At 32.4% G+C, this 7,219-nt stretch overlaps 1 long non-coding RNA gene across 1 annotated transcript in view; it reads right to left on the bottom strand.

Annotated features, from left to right (window-relative positions):
• Window positions 1–719: 719 nt before the first annotated feature.
• The window catches only part of LOC108375619 (uncharacterized), a 10,627-nt gene continuing 4,127 nt past the window's right edge, over window positions 720–7,219 (bottom strand). Inside the window, exon 3 of the long non-coding RNA XR_001849184.1 lies at window positions 720–775. This is a non-coding gene — a long non-coding RNA (uncharacterized LOC108375619). The remainder of the gene's footprint in view (window positions 776–7,219) is intronic.

Genomic DNA, 7,219 nt, shown 5'->3' with positions numbered 1-7,219 from the left:
CATATTGCCACACTTCTTTACCCTCTCTCCTTGTAAATTTACGTCAAATGACTTGTACTACATTTAAGAGCGCGTAACAAATTCATTTATTACGGTATTTAAGTGTAACCAAAATAAAACATTGACAAGCACAATTTTATAATGTGTATTGTTGTTGTTGTTATTTTAGTAATGCACATGTTTGACCCAAATTTAATGACATTTAGGATTATGAGGGTTAACTTGGTTGGCAGATATGTTTGTATATATGTATACTCATATGTAAGTTTGAATATGTATGTGCGTTTAATGTCAAATGTCAGTATTGGTAGAGCAAGTATGCAACGAAATTTTGTGGTGCGGCCTGCCCCCTTTGGGGAAAATATACATAAGTTTAGGTGTATGTATGCATGTATGTATAAAATAAGCCCAATTTGTATGCACGATTCTTTGGTATTCAGCGATTTATAGATGCTTAATATTTTTTGTGGGTTTTCTCTCTGATAAAGTTGCAAAGATCAACATTTATTAAAATATTTCTTTTGTCAATGTGGTGATCTCCGAAATATGGAAAAAACAATTCAATCCTTCCCTATACATATTCAGACTTACTTTAGAGTCAATAAAAGGTCTCAGAATTCTGAGGTGTAACCTCAAAAAAGAAACAGAAAAGAGCATATTTCCCTTCTTAGGAGGGCCCGCCAATACGAGTCCAAGTTAGAGGTCACAGTAGCGTCGGAAATATAGCGCTTTTCGGAGTCTTAAAAACAAATATTCTTTATAATTCTGATTATTACTTTACTTTTTTTTTGTTACTTTTGTCCAACTCCAAATCTATCCAAAAGAGTCCGAAATGAGTCAGTCTGGTTGACTGGTCTCAGAATTATATTTACAACGAAAGGAAGACTTAATTTAGACTTATAAAATCTGAGCACTCAGAAATTGTTTAAAGCAGGCGTGCTCATCCAGTAGCACGATTGGCTGAGTTGGCTTACAACAACATCACTGTGGCTCACTTTGGCGCATTACGCAAGTAACGAGAAAAATAACATCGAACACGAACAAATCAGTTGGATTTGTGGGGCGTTAGAGGCCAGGATGTCCAGATTGTTAAAAAAGCGAAATTTGTGAAAAAATCGCCAAAAATTATTAATTAAATTATCAATTAAAAAAATTATTAAATAAAATTCATGAAATCGATTTAACAAATCTTTTATTTAAAAAAAAAAATTAGATCTATTTATAATGTAGTTTTTAAAACCAAAAACGAATATAATACCTTTAGAGGGTAATAATAGATAACACAAATCACTTATATCATAGTGATGTACAAACAATTTTCTTTAAAAATATAATAACGCGAGATCAGCTATTTCCACAATTTCGTCAAAATCACCTACATATATTGTCTGAATCATCTACATTTCTGTTGTGGTCACATATAGAGCTATTCAACCTTGATAAGATACTGTTTGATATATTTCCAGCAGAAACTATCAGCATTCATATAACACTTTATTCGAACTATTCAATTAAGGCTTTCCAACCTCATCCTATTTCGAATATTAGTTTTTGTTGAACTCATTACGGAAAAACGCGCTCAACAAAGCATGTGACTGCGAAAAGGATAATATTTAATATGAATTTACTTATATTTCCAAACATTTTATTGCCTGTTACAGTTTTCACTCCGTAAGCAATTATCCCAAATTCTTCAGAGTCAGATGGAATGGTTCTGAGAAAAGTTATTCCATGGGAAAGTTAAATGATTTAAATATTCAGTTTCTGCTGCTTTTCTTTCCTTCAAAGTCAAATAGTGAATTGGCAGGTCCCTGAAACTCGCCTTCTTGTGATTCACACACTTCTCTGGTGACAAAATCAAAGCTTTTTTAAAAGTATTTAATTGACTAGGTAATCGTTTCAAAAGTTCTTCGATTAGGTTGATTAAACATTTTTGACAGTCTATTAATATGCTTCTTAAGTCAAGTTTATCACGCAGTTTATTAGCCTCTTCTGTAAAATTATCATGGAAAACTAAGTTTTGTAGATTTTTATAATTGGAAAAAATTTTTTTGAAGGGAAATTAAAAATACCTTGTTTCGAAAGGTTTAAAGGTGCTTGTTTTATTTATTCTTTTTTAACCGACTTCAAAAAAATGAGAAGGTTCTCAATTCGTCGGAATATTTTATTTTTATTTTTTTGTATGTTACCGCATAACTTTGGACCACGTCAACCCATTTGGATATTTCTTTTTGCATTGGGAAGGCAGTGTCTTCCATATTAATCTGGTTTAGATCGGATCGTTGGATAATGGAAAAATAACGGTACTCCAAAATTTGTATATGAGAATTGAATTCGGTTTGGTTTTTTGCTTAAAAATTACTTGTTTTTTATAAAAATCTTTTGTATGAAAAAATGAGCAGGAAAGAAAGTTACTCATACGCCACGTACACCTGAGGAACACGCTTTTTTCTGCTCATATTTCATACAAAAAATCTTTGCGTATATTCATTTGACCACTCATTACTTCTTTATTTATCTCTCGATTTCCTTCATTGATTGTTTTTGTAACAGAACAGGAACACAAATGCAAAAATTTGGCACAGAACCTGTTACTTTTTTAATTTTTCTCCTGTAAAAGTTTGATTTATTTTAAGTTTTTCATTAAAAAATAAAAAATCCAAAAACTGGAATGTTTAATTAATTTGTCAGAAACTATCAGTCCTATCGGAAAGTAACATATACATCGTTTATGGAGAATTTTATTAGCTTTGATTTGACATACATATCTCATTTTATGATTGTTAAGTTGGTTCGTAAGATATACGTGATTAAGTGGAACCACTTTTTGTTTTAAGCTGAATAACGGTAAATTGCAAATATCTCGAAAACATATCTATAAAAAAAAATAACTTGATTTTCGAAATCAACGAGCAATTCTACATAGAAATTGGATAGTGGCGTCTGGAGAGCAAAAACCAAAAAAACATTTGTAATCCGTTGTAATTAATGGCTTTTTTCATTGCCCTTTCCTTATTAGGTATTTGTAGGTTGAGGCCACTTAGAAGGCAACATTTTTCGACAGAAAAGAAAACGCCATAAGTCAATGAATAAAAAGCTGATTTTGTTAATATGGCAAGACTACTCTTAGTGAAATTTTGTAAATCTATATAACTCTAAAACTAATTATTTAATCTTAATTTTAACAAGTTTGTGCGAAAAAATTTGTCGAGCTCTTTAAAACGGTGTGCAGCATAATATGGTGCAGCTTCTCGAAGTAATAATATAGAACAAGATTTATTTGAAAATTCCATTTTCCTGTTCGAAAATTTGCAAAATTTACATTGTCAAAGTCATGTTGTGTTTGAAAAAATTAAGTTTAAATAAATAAAGACCCATGGTAATTTTCATTTGTTTAAAAATCATCTGCATTTAGGTTAGAGCAACATCTAAAATGTTTTTTCTCTGGCAAACCCGTTAAAAACCGCTAAATCTCGTTTTTGCTATAACTTTCTTATTCTATATCCGATTTTTAAACTTTTTGTTGTAATTAGCCCTTAAAAGGTTTTGATCTTAAAGCCCATTTTGATTTATACTAATTTGGAAATAATATCCATAGTTTCTTAATTTTTGTGCTAGAAATCTAAAGCTCTCAAAACATGATGAGGACTTTATTAAAAAAGTGTGAGGCCTTATTTAACATACATATGGAAATACATATGTAAATATGTACATTAGGGCGAAATAATTTGTTTGGCGCAAAATTTTCGAAGAAAGTGTATAGCAAATTCAAATTTTACGATTAATTTTAAGCAAAAATGGCGAACCAACTATGACGTTTGACCCTCCAAATTTTCAAAAGAAAAACAGTATGTATATTACATGAAGAAAACACAAAATTGTGTAAATGAAAAATTAATTTATCTCAAAAAAAATTATAATAAACCGATTTTTCTTTTAAAAAATTTGGAGGGTTAAACGTCATTTTTGGAATATAGTTTTTTTACGATTTTTGCTTAGAATCGAACGTGGGAATTTGAATATACCATACACATTTTTCGAAATTAAATTACTCCGCCCTAATGCACATATGTATTTAAAAATTATTTAAATTTACCTATCCAACATTAATATTTAAGTTTGAGTAAAAAACCAGTGAGTATATATACACATATTTTTGTAATTTTATATTACTTAAAACGCCGCTTCCGCTTGCTGGTCTAAGGATTTACATACATACATAAATAGATACTTTCATATGTAGATACATATGTAAGTGTGTGTAACGATATGTATATTTTGTGCCAGAAAGTGCAAATAAATTATGTATTTGCCTGGCGAAATTCCATTGAATTGCATGTGTAGTGTAAAAAAGTAATTTTCCTGACATTTTCGCCATTTATAAAATGTCAATTTCAGCCGCATTGCTTGTATTTGCCTTTGTTGTGCGCACATTTTCATGTATAGCCAAAAAAGCATTTACCTACATACAGACAGACACACTTACATATATATGTATATATATGTATGTATGCGCAAGGTATACATACCTAGGCACATATAGACAAAAAATTTATACCATTAAAAAGTAATAAAGTCAAAGCGGTGGGCATAGATAAAACCTTGAGGAAAATGTGCAAAAACGAATTTCTTTCAAATTTCAAGAAAATATTCACCACAACCAGCCCACATTTTTGGGCTTGCTTTATGAAGGTGTTCCCTTTTCATTATTTTTGTTGGCAGAGTTTTCATGCGCTAAACGGCAATTCAGGCCAAATGTGCTGACTTTGTAAAATGGCGTCAAACTCAGTGCCTGAAATCGAGCGCAAGAAAACTTTAATGTGCCATGACATCAAAAAAAGGAAGAAGAGAAAAGTACTTAGAAGATGGAGCTCAACGTTTAAATCTCATTTGAGGCTGTAAATCGACAATCTTATTTGAATATTTCAATAAAGTAAATCCAACAGCGGAAAAGTAGTGCGTCTGTCGGCAGCAAGAGAATAGCAAAAAGAATGTATGTAGTAATATTTAGTAAAAAATAAGGGAGGCAAAGCAGCAAGGCTAGAACTGAAAGAAGTGATTTTTGTGGCAAAGCGAAATGTATTGTTGGCGTCATGCCTCAAAAAAGGGCTCTATGCTATGTAAATAAAGGCGCACATATTTAATAATACTTGGGTGTTTCTCAGTGTAGTATGTATGTATGTTTGGCTATGTGGCATTGTATTACGCGTTTATCTAAGAACGTACATAACTATGAATGTATTTACGTAACTACCTAACGCAGGCGATGGTAAAATGTCGAAATATTCAGCAGCCGCAATTCGGCGCACTTTTTTTGCCGCTTTGGCAGTTGGCCAGGCAAGCCCATTTGGCCCGCATAAAATGTCGCAACAAAAACGTCACACCCCCTAACCGACGCCAATTCGCCTGTGAATATAGACATGCGCTTAGAATACGCATGCGCAAAGCGTTATTTTTTTAAGCGAATGCGATATTTATCATTTATAGAAACTATTACGCATAGCAATAATATTTTAATTTTATGATAAAAAAAAACATTTATTTTTGCTTTTTTACTTTTGGCAACATTACGGACGCGCAGTTTTTCACTGATTGTAGCACATTTGGCAACTCTGGCATAAGTACATATGTACGTACAATTATAAAGGCAGAATGTTTTACTTTCAACGCGCCATAATGTTAAATGCGAAATAATAATGTTGAACGCATGCCGTATGGAGGCTGGGCGGAGAAGAGAGCAGTGTGAAATGGGAAGGTGGTGGTGTGCTGCTGTGTTTGTCGATGTTTGTGCGCTGGGGTGGTGGCAACATTTTCGGGGGTTAAATTTTCATTTCATTGCGAGCTTATGCTGAGTATGAGCTGCTGACACGCAGGGGCGTATACGGAATCACAAGCGCACATGCAAGCGTACAACTGCAAGTAAGCGCAGATGGAGGAAATTGTACAGCTTTGCCTCTGTGCTCCCCTTCCCTCTTCGTTCACTACAATATTTACGCCAGTACGCCGGCCTGTCAACGGCAGACTTCGACATTGGAGCTTCTGTAGAAAATGAACATTTCAGCCGACAATTTGTGCGTGCGTATCAAAGTATGTTTGTATGTATATATGTACGCATATGTTGTGCTATGTCTGTGTCACAGGAACAATATGTTTTTTTTTCTCCTTATTACACAACAAAAAAGAGCTTTCATGTATCTACATATGTACATATTCGCATACAGCTGGGTGGCGCCTTATGCCAGGGTTGTTATTTTTGTCCGGTTTGTGTGTGTTTATGGATTTGATGTGGTAGTAGCAAAAACGCTGGTAATAATGTTGTTGATGTTTGTGCTAAGATTGACTTTGTTTTGATAATCGTTTATAGGCTTTTGCAAAAACACATTGACGCATACTAAAGTGATTTTCCGACAATTTATTGAGCTGAGAAAAAATGTGACGTGAGAGGAAAAACATTTTTCGGAATTTTCGAAAAATATAATGGTACGCTTAATTGTCCCCCGGTTAATTGATTTCCCCGCCTATTTGAATTAACTTATCGGTAAAACAAATATTGCATAAAAAATCCATGTACAGTTTTCCGCATAATTGAACCCGGTTGATTGGTTTCCCCGTATAAATGGTTAAACCATGTGACATTGAAAAGAGATATACCTTCAATATCCCCGGTTAACTGTTCCTTACGTTTATTTTATTTTTTTATAACAATTATATCTAAAAATGCGAGGACAAGTACATATATATACTTACTTACATATGTATGTATATATACTTACGTATGAACAATAATAAATATAAGTTGTCTTTATTGCTTATATTTTTTCAATTAAAGTTTAAACTATATAAATATCATTTAATTTAAAATGCACATATTCAACAATTTTAATACTTTAATTATAGGTATGTACATACAGTATCGGTCATATCTATAGCACGCCATTTCCAAGTGATATTTTGTACCCCTTATGTTTATTTATTTATTTTTAAGAATTTTCAATTAAAATTTAGTTCATTCTCAGACAAACCCCGTATATACCCAAGTTCAACAATTTGTAGAAAACTACAAAAAAGTGTAACAAATTTTCACCTAAATTTTAAACTTTTTTCTCGGAAGTGTTACAATTTTTTCGAGTACACAGTTTTTTAGCCCCTTCAATTTTAGTCTGATAACGTGCCAATTTGAAGTGGCTACGAATTACCGTTAATTTTATCGATTTTTTTT

Source organism: Rhagoletis zephyria, unplaced genomic scaffold, assembly GCF_001687245.7.
Source record: "Rhagoletis zephyria isolate East Lansing unplaced genomic scaffold, Rhagoletis_zephyria_1.1 Rzeph_scaffold_09217, whole genome shotgun sequence".
Lineage (NCBI taxonomy): Eukaryota > Metazoa > Arthropoda > Insecta > Diptera > Tephritidae > Rhagoletis > Rhagoletis zephyria.
The sequence above is the reverse complement of the archived record's forward strand: the minus strand, read 5'-3'. Positions and strand labels throughout refer to the sequence as shown.